We start from the raw sequence: 9,873 nt of genomic DNA on the forward strand, positions 1-9,873 counted from the left end.
GCTTACAGCTGATTTTCTGGCTTTGCCCCCCATCATTCCACCCAGCACTTTTCCAACACCACTGCTTTCCAAACACCTCCGGCCCCATCAAACAGCTACACGTTTCTTCTTTTCTTCTGGCCGTATTAGCTTGTGTTGTCCAGCTTGGATTTTATTACTATATCCTCCAGATAAGGCTACTGCCTGCATGATAGAGTCTTTGCCTCCTACTATGAGATTAGCTGCAAATTTAATTTGAGGGCTATTCATCCCCTCTCGATACCTACCATTAACAACAATAAAAGTAGAATTCAACAACTGAGATTCCCAGCACCCTTTGGGTGCCTGTCCTTATTTCGGTATGCAGTTGTTGATCACTCGGTTTTATCTATTTACAGTCCTTCAAGTAGTGTTCGGTATACAGAGCAACTCTCTGACACGCTATTAATCACCTTCTTTGAAACGACTGTAGAAAAGATACTGGGCTGCGAGCCAGTACTTTTGGGATCACGTTAACGGTTTGCTGTCGTATTTCAATCACTTGCGCTGTGCAAAATAACCCAAGATGTCCCTCCCTCAGGGTATTAAGTAAAGATTGCAGCCCCTGTGATAAGGGAAGATTCTGACAAACATTAATCTGCAGGGAGCAGTTTGGTGGGAAATAAAGGGCAAGAGCATCGCCAAACGGCCTTTTCTTGCGCAGGGGGTGCTTTACGTAGGCGCACGCACATTTTGGGAGGAACCCTGTTTCCCCAGCATTCTCTCATTGCCACGAATATCGGGGTGCATTCGGGTGATTTTCAGCATCCAGAGCTTTCAGTTTCTGCAGATTTAGAAAATCCTTAATTAAACAACAGAAGGCATATTATCCTGTCTCCTTTCATCGGCTTGGTATCCATCAACTACAGCTGGCACAAACCAATTATCCCTGTGGCAACCACAGCTTTTGACAGCTCTTGACACAGACCGCTTTCAACTTGTAGGCACCCCATGCTATTTTTGTGCTTTTGCGGATGATCGGAGGCTGCGCCGTGCACCTCCTTTTACTTCGGGAAAAAGCTGCTGGACTTGTGCAGCGACGGCAGTCGGGAGAGGGCTTTCGGTGCAGCGTCGGAGAAGTTGGCTGTCCTACTCGGGAAGCGGGACGTTTCCATCAGGTTGAGATTGATGCTCCAACTTTCTCGGAGGAGCAGTGGTGGCCGAATCGTCCACCCCAGCGCTGCCGGGGTCCGTGATACGTACCCTGAGATAAGCCTGTGCGATGGCACAGCCTTCCCGATGTACGGTAGGAGTACGATGTCCGTCCCACCGCGCGGGCTCTGGGAGACGGGATATCGTCTCAAGCCGCCTACGAATCCGTGATCGCCTGTAGGCTGTGGAGCAGTACGCAAGGCAACAGAAACCTGTTGCAATGTTTGAGAGGAAGGGAAAAAAAACCATACCGGGGAGGTCTTTCAAGGCATCAACGTCAGTTCACAGCTAATTAGAGGGCAGGAGGCTTCTCCCGGGTTAGTGACCGGACTGGCTCTGCTTCACGGCTGCTCCACAGCTGACAACAAGATGTAGGTGACCAGGAGCTCCGGCTTTGGGCTGAGCATCTCCACCCCACTTGACGGCAAAGCCCGGCAGTCGCTTCCCACGCAGAGATGGTCTCCCGGCTCAAAGGGAGATTTAGCATTTTTCTTAGTTTGATCCACTTATACTTCTCCAAGAGCCCGAGCTAAAAGCTATCGAGTTAAATGGGCTTTGCTTTGGGTTTCCAGTTTGTTGGAATGAGGCACAGATGAAATGGTCCCAAATGTCCTCATTTGTAAAAATATTACTTATTTTCCCTCTGTGCTTAATTCCATGATCTAACAAAAATATGAAGCATGTAGTAGGGCATAGTCGCTGTCTTAAGGACAAAAAAATTGTATTGTTCTTTGCAACACCTCCCCACAGATTTTTAGTCCAAATCTCCTCTCGTGGAAATCGATGAGCATTTCAGAAGTGAGATCAAGGAGGATCCAGAGCGGAGTCCCTCAACGCTTTTTGTTTACCTCAATAAGCTACAGCTCTGGGCTGCAAACCTGGGTTTGGCTTTGCATATTTTTCTCCCTTCTTTTAACGGAAACCTTTGTCGGCATCTTTTCTGGATAAATCTGCAATATACAGGCTTTTAAAGAATCAATATAGAGATTGTCAAAGAGTCAAGAGTCTGATTTCCCACACACACAAAGGTTGGGGTTTTTTTTATGGAATGAGAAGCAGAATACCAAGTACCAGCCTGAGGAGTAGGAGAACAATTTCATTACCAAATGCAGAACATTCTCAAATTCCTGGAGTTTACGTATAAAAGGAACTAGAACTTGAGGTTGATATTTTGCATTTGGGGGTGTTTTCTGAAAAGAACTTTTAGGGAAATTTTTCTCCAAGTGCCTCCTCATGTACTTAAGTGGATTGACTTTTAAAAAATTGTCTCTTCAGTTAAAAGGTAACATTTTGTAAAATTCCGTATTAAAATTGTATGGATTTTTGTGAGGTCTGAAGACACCATTAGACATCTGGATACCTCTTTAACACACTGGTAATTTAGGCTCTATAATTTTAGCCACTGGAGGGCTCCCCAATTTTTTAATTAATTTAATAGGACATACAGTATGAAAGAATGGAGGAAGGAGATAAAGCAGGGTGGTCCTAGCCACTACCGCAGTCTCTACAAATACTGAATTTCATGCAAACTCCAGGTATTCTTCTGCGTATTCCTCAACTGAAATACTGAAAGAAAATAATTTTGGTATTTCTAGTAGAATAAATATTCCACTATGAACTGGCCAGCCAGCAAGACTGGATGTAACTGACTAGCCAGATAGGCATAAAAACACAAGAAAATTAAAGTTTCAGAACTTGATAGCATCACACAATCAGGCAAATTCCCCACAAGTTTTACTTTAATATATCAGTCATTTACTTTAATATATCAGGTTTTTGTGTGGATGATTTACATTACCATTGCAGCCCCCCATACTCCCAGCCTGCCAACTCACCCCTATGCTGCCATTTGACTGATTTGGTCCTCAGAGGCAGCTGGCCAGAGAAACTGTCTTGGGTGGTTTTTTTAATAATTATCTACATTTTCTATACTGAAGGTGGTTGCTCATGGCTGGATCAGGTTGCAGCACAGAACAGAGTCTGCTCCTGCATCCTGAGCGCTGAGCTAGCCGTCTTCCAAGATCCCATTCTTTGCTCAAGGAATTGCTTTCCTTTAAATGGAAAAAAGAAAGGGGAGCAAAGAGAAGAGAGGAGGCATCCCAAGCTGAAATGGTATTAAGAGTGCCTGGTGAACCACGAACATCCTGCTTTTCCAGAATTGGGGACATCCCAGAGCGTGCAGTGCACAGACTCCTGCAGTCATGTATACAGCATCTGCTTGGTTGGAATATGGGTGACTATAGAGGCAGCACCACCACCCTGTTTCACCCCTCTGGATGCATAGTCCATCCAAGAAACTAACCGAACGTTTGGCTCCAGCTTCACAGCCTCAAGCCACAGAAAAAAGCGGAATCTCCACAAAAAATGGTGCTTACCATACCTGCTGTGGTCAAGGGACTTGCTGGTTGCCCTACCGTATCCATGCACGATTTTGTCAGAGACCTGGTGGTCCTTACAGAAGGAGATGCCGACGACCCTTTGGAATGAAACATTTGCTGGTGAATACAGGAGGACAAATTGCGGGCATGCTTGTCCCACTGGCAACCATTTTGTCAGAGCCGGGCTTGAACTACTTTTGTACATAGCGTTGCAAACCTCTTCATCCTACCGACCTGCACAGCTGCCTCACCAGCACCATCCTGATCAGGCACAGACCCAGCAGTCTGGTACGGATAGGATGATGCAGCTACGCAGAGGTTGGTACGTACTGCAGAAAGCAAGGTGAATGGGGAAAAAGCTGAATTGTGCGGCTCAGGCTTGCAAATCAAGGCACAGAGAATGCAAACGCCCATCAATGTGGATGTTTTCAGTTCATCCTTAGGAAAGAAGAAATGAGTGGCATCAACGTTTCCCTCAACTCTTGTCTTTCATACTACCTTTGTGCAAGGTCACCAGTATCTCACCACGGTGAGCCGTAGTTGTAGAATCCTTAGCAGAGAGGCATGTTTGCTGCTAATAAAATATTAACCCAGATGAAGGGCTGGTAAAATATTTAAATATCAGACATTCCTCTACTCTTCAGCTTCCCACTTGGCACAAATCACTGCCATGCTTTGGAATCCGATCAAACATGTTTCACAGGTACAAAGAGGCTAATTTATAAAGAAGGATTAATCCCTCTACAAGACCAGGCTGGTTGGAATTTCTTTTTCCCCTTTTCATGCTGCAAGGCTCTCGAACTTTTTTCCACACAGTGCTTTTGTGGCGAATTTTTTCACCAACTTGACTTACAGCCTTTTGAGGCCACGTGTTTTAATTCAGAGACCCGGCAGCTGAAAATTCCTATTTATCCACAAGGCAAGTACTATTTTGCCCTTGGCACTATGAACATCTTTGCAGTAACCCTTCAGCATACTTCGAGCTTGACCCGTAGAAGGGCAGGCAAAGTTACAGTGAGCCCTGGGACCAGAAGAGGTGATGAGCAAAGGTGGCAAGTCATGCCAAATGTAGTGCAAATAGCTAGAGGTGGTGGAAATGAAGTTCCCTTAGGACGTGGGAAGTCAGCAGAAACAAGGGGAGCACATGGTGACCTTCACCTCATGTAATGGAGGTGCGCATACCATGGTGACGAAGGCCACATTGCAATGGCGGGTGGCGTTGCTTTTTGTTTGAAATGGCCTGCTCCATCATTTTGAGAAGTGATGGGGCACTCTGAGAAATTGTGAAGTATCATTTCCTATGCATCCTTCTCCCACCTTTTCTGAGTGTGAAGGCTTCTGTCACATTTCCCTCACTTCTCCGTCAAGAATCCTCATAAATTTTGTATGCCCTCACTGACGGCAGCAGTACACTGAGAAAACACAACTGCAGTTTTAATGGAGGGTTTCTGCACTGTGGGACTAGTTTGGGATTGATTGATTTCTCTTACCCAGCTTACCTCCTTCCTCAAATTACGATTTCTCACTTCAAACAGGAGCTAGCTGACTTCAGAGCAAAGCTGTGTTAAGCCCGTTGTGTTCACCTACGGAGGCAAAACCCATGTGCTGCGGACATTTTCACCTAAATAACTAGAGACAGAAGGTGGGAAAAAGGAAGCAATAGCATAACCGCCCCGGGAGGGGAAACGACCTCAAAACTGTGCGAGAGGCAATTCGCTAGAGCAAGCTGTAGAAGGTACCGTGGATCTTTACCTGTTGGATAACCCTTCCCCACGCAGACCCTCATACTCCTCGCCCAAGCGGGTTTCCCTGGGACTCCCACCACGAGCCCCAGCTCTGCAGAGAGCCTGCACAGAGATGGGAGTTCCTGTACTTGTCCCGTCCCATCTCTTCTTTCCCCCAAACTGGCAGGAGCCAGCTTAGCTGGCACCGAAACATTAAAATCACCCAGGAATGCCTTAAGCAAAAGCTGTTTCTTCTTTGCTGTAGGCGAGTCTGGGTCTTCTGTTGCATTTTGAAGAAAGATGCCCTCTTAGCTCTCTCTGGAAGCAGACCCAGCCGGCACTAAATAAATGATATCAAAGTAAATCTGTGGTCCAAAAGGGGGACTTTTCACCTCGCCCAGAGCCAGCTGCCTACCCAGCTTACCCTGGGACAATCCCCGTGCCCCACCGCATTTCTTGCCTTAGTCATCACCATAGCGGAGCCACAAACACGCACAGAGAAGCATCTTCCAGACTCATGTGTTGATCGTTAGTTAAATAAATTAATTTAAACAACAATTTAGCATTAGAGCTATCACGGAACTTTAAAATCATTAAGCGTTCAAGTATTTCCTAGAAAAGCTTTGAAGTGGTGCTTTTAAATTCAGCTCTCCAGCAGCTATCAGCGAGCTGCAGAATAGGGCATTTGCATACCCCTGGCTTCGATGCTGGCAGCCTTCCTGTCTATTATTTTATTGGGTCTAGATGCAGATTGTGGCAATAATGTAAAGGTTTGTCAAAGTGTTTTTTACTGTTTGGTTTTAAATTTACATTACAAACGCCTCTTCAAAAAGATCCAGTTAATCTCAGCTTGGCCTGTTGCCTGGGAAATTTTCTGTGTGGTGTTTAATATTAAATATAGCTCTTGAAGATTTCTTTATTTGCTGAAGTGTTTATAATTATTGCTGTTTTCATCACAGCTTGAAATTGGTTATTTCATGAGTACACAGGTAAGAATGAGACTCTTCCTATGTTTCACGCAAAAAAATCACCATCATTTTATTAATCAGAGGAAAGCTATTGCTAATACATTAGCCTGAAGAAGGTGAGAAAGGGAGAACTGAAAGGTTTCTGTAAGAATGCCTAAAGAAATGGCAGAAACACGATACAGCTTTCAAACACAGACAAGGCTTCATTCTTTCTGTCTTGTTTGATAAAAAATGAACCACATAGTGAATGCTGTAGCTTCATGTTACTCTTGTCAAATCTTTAGTAAGTGGGTGTCCAGGGAATTAGATCTTAAGCAGAGGGAATGTTCCTCTCATTCGAAAGGTTTTTCATTGTGTTTATTAATTTAACCATTGACTTTAAGAAGGCAAAATATGCTGTTTTCAAAGGGATTCAATAAAGTGAGATCTGCCTGACCCCTTTACAGGCTATTCTGAGAGACACTTATCCTATGTATCAATGGAAATATCTAGAGAGAATACATGTAATATAATTATTCATAAAGGAGAGCTAAATCACTGAGCAGTTACACATCACTTAGGCTGAAAATATCTTCAATTAAGGTAGGAATGAAGTAATATCACATTTTATGCAAGTTCCCATCAATAAGCCTGACACATGCCAGCTCCCATTTAATAACATATTTTACTTCTAATAATTCTCCTTTTTTTCCTGGTTCAAAAAATGTGGAAGAGGGCTCAACTGTTCACAGAAGTGAAACGCGGTTGTAGGAGGAATATAAGGTTTCATGTTTTAGGGCACAGAACAATCCCCATCTGAGGAGGCTAAGATGCATTTTCCTGTTTGGAAAGGAGCACCAGCATCACTGGGATGCCTCATCACTGGACACAGGAGATGGGACAAGAGGCAGCATTGGTTACAACCAGCCTGAAAGGTCCTGTGATTCATGCACCTCTATTTCTGTCCCCAAAATGTTTGGGAAGACCTTGCCGTGTGAGCCAGTGTTAACTACCTCCAGTGGGGAAACCGAAATGAGCTTGTGTTGTAGCGCACAAGTATTTTCAATGCATTAGGCTTTCTCAAATTGAATGACTAAAGTACAACTTCATTCTGAGTAGCAACCGGGAAGAGAGAGAGAAGTAAAAAAGCAAAGTGCGGAAGATGGGTTAGGATCGGGGTGTCATCCTGAGCGGTCGGTCCTGGGCAACCGGAGCACCGTTTCCAGCACAGGCAACATGCTGCAGCCGGTGAGCTGGAGAGACGGGGCTCTTTGCCTCTGTTAAGCATCCTAAATCCCACTCTGCGTGGATTGCAGGGACGTTCTGCACATAATCCCACCCCCCCCAGCACCTGGATCTTGGTGTCCGCAACACAGAGAGAAACCAGGCTGGGAAGGGAACCAAGAACACCTAGAAGCCATTCCCATGGGAAGCCTCACTAAATCCAACCTCACACAAGCACGCTTAGTCAGGAAACAGAAGGGCTGCAGCTTCTAACAGCAGTGTAATCAGAAAAAAAAAAAACCCCAAATCCATCCTGCGGCAGCACTTACGAAGCAACTGCCAGGCTGCAAAAGCGGCAATGTGGGCAGCAGCAGCTAGAAACCTGAATTTCCATGTCAGCGTCTCATGCTTCTCTCCCTCCGTTATTTCCCCCAGGGAAGGGGTTGCAAATTGGGATTGAGCCGTTGAGGTGCCTAGTGCCATTTCGGGCACCCTGGGGTTGCAGAGAGGTCTGCGCAGTACTGGCAGCTCCCTGGGAGCTCTTTTTCCCTGGATCAGCTGCTGGAGGCCGGGTGGGAGAGCAGAGAACATCTCGAAAAGCATCACCCCCCCCAAGTTAGGCAACTAACTCAAGGTAAACTCAAAGAGATCCCAACAGATGCACAAATCTAGAAGTAAAGGAATGAAAGGTAAAATCCAACAAATTATTTGTCAACACTGCACTGAATTCAGTTTGTATAAACACACACATACTGTATACATGTATACTTAATGTATATAATTGTATAAAGAAATACAAATAAAATATAAAATGTATTTTTAAAAAGTAGTGTATTATTACATGTTGTGAGCAATAACACTTTAAATCAATTGAATGTGAAGTACAGCAAATTCCACATAGCCAACACCTTTGCTGAGATGTTTTCTGATGCACCTAACCAGTGCTGGCCTTCCAGGAGACACCCAGATTTGGCAAGCTGTGTGGCAGGAATGCTTTTGTGGGTCTTTTGGGCCATTTTTGATGTATTGTGATATGACAGCCCCATGTACAGCCTGGCCTCATTCGTCTCGGAGGAATAAAGTTACTTTTCAGTCCCAATGACAGTGCTGTGAAGTTTCTTAGGGTTTTAAGGTATGGGAAAAATGCAAGTAGAAGTTTAGCCTTTCTTGCTGTCTTGCTAAAACCTGTTCATATTGCTACACTCTTACTTGGTATTGCCACACTCTTATTTGATATTGCCCTCCTGTATCTTGCTGGTATTTCCTAACAGACCAGTTCTCCCAGCGCCCATTAAAGAAAAAGTGGAAGCAAGAGGGACCGAGGAAGCTGCAAACTAATACTGATGAAAACTTAAGAGGACAGAGGGTATTGCAATAAATCTTTCCTATCCCTCTGAGGATGTGCTCCAGCAGGGAAATAATCCGACCCTCCAAACTGCAACCTAACAAATGCAGGATTCGTGTCTGACTATAAACTACCCAGAAAGCCCTAAGTCTAACTCTGTTATACACATAAAAGTTATCATTCTTCAGGAATGTGATAATTCCTGAGGTAGATACTGTTTGCAGCAGGTCAAAAAGTTTAGGCAGAAGAGATTCCCACTGAATGTTTTGTGGGAATTTACATTACGTTTTGTATGACCTATCTGTAAATGAAACTAACTGCAAAGATCAAGAAAAACAAAGGTTTTTATCTTGTTGAAATGAAATGCACAAACATGACCTAGGGGAGAAAATTATGAAGTTCAAAGTCAACATTTCCCAGAAATTTTAGGTAGTGTAGAATTTGAAATTTTTGTCTCTTGGTTCCAATTTAGAAGGATTTTTTCCCCTGCCTGAAATGTCTGGCCTTGGAAAAGACATTCAGGTTCCCAGCGAGCTCTGCTATTGCACTGTTCACCTATACTTCCAGTCTCCTGAGCTAAACAAATACAATTATCTTTATTGACTCTGCTCTCATTGGCATGAGTTGGTTGACTTCGGCTGTTCGGGAGCCGCTTGGAAAGTGTAAGTTGTCTCTGAGCACAGGCAGCGGCTTTCCTCTGTCATTCATTACACCACATCTTCATGAAGGGCAGAGGAAGTAATTTCGGTGTTATGCTTCTTGAATAACGTTAGAAAGCTTTATGGTCTGCAAACGTACACTCACCTCTCTCCGTGCAGCCTCCGGATACAGCTGCAACGGATATGCCTGGATTTACTGACCTGTAAATTGGCTTTAAAATACACCTAGATAACCCGGCTGCCCACCGTTGTTGCTCTCAGTTATACTCGGGTGGTTAGGAACAAACGGTCCTGATTTCTCTGGAGCTCTCTTGGTTTTTCTGGATCTCTGCAGGCAGGTCAGAGCAACTGCTGCCGCTCCCATCAGTTCACCAGCTTTCGCTGGGCAACGTGTCCAGATCCTCCAAACGCTGCTCGGAGTTTGTG

This window comes from Buteo buteo, chromosome 3 (genome assembly GCF_964188355.1).
Source record: "Buteo buteo chromosome 3, bButBut1.hap1.1, whole genome shotgun sequence".
NCBI classification, from domain to species: domain Eukaryota; kingdom Metazoa; phylum Chordata; class Aves; order Accipitriformes; family Accipitridae; genus Buteo; species Buteo buteo.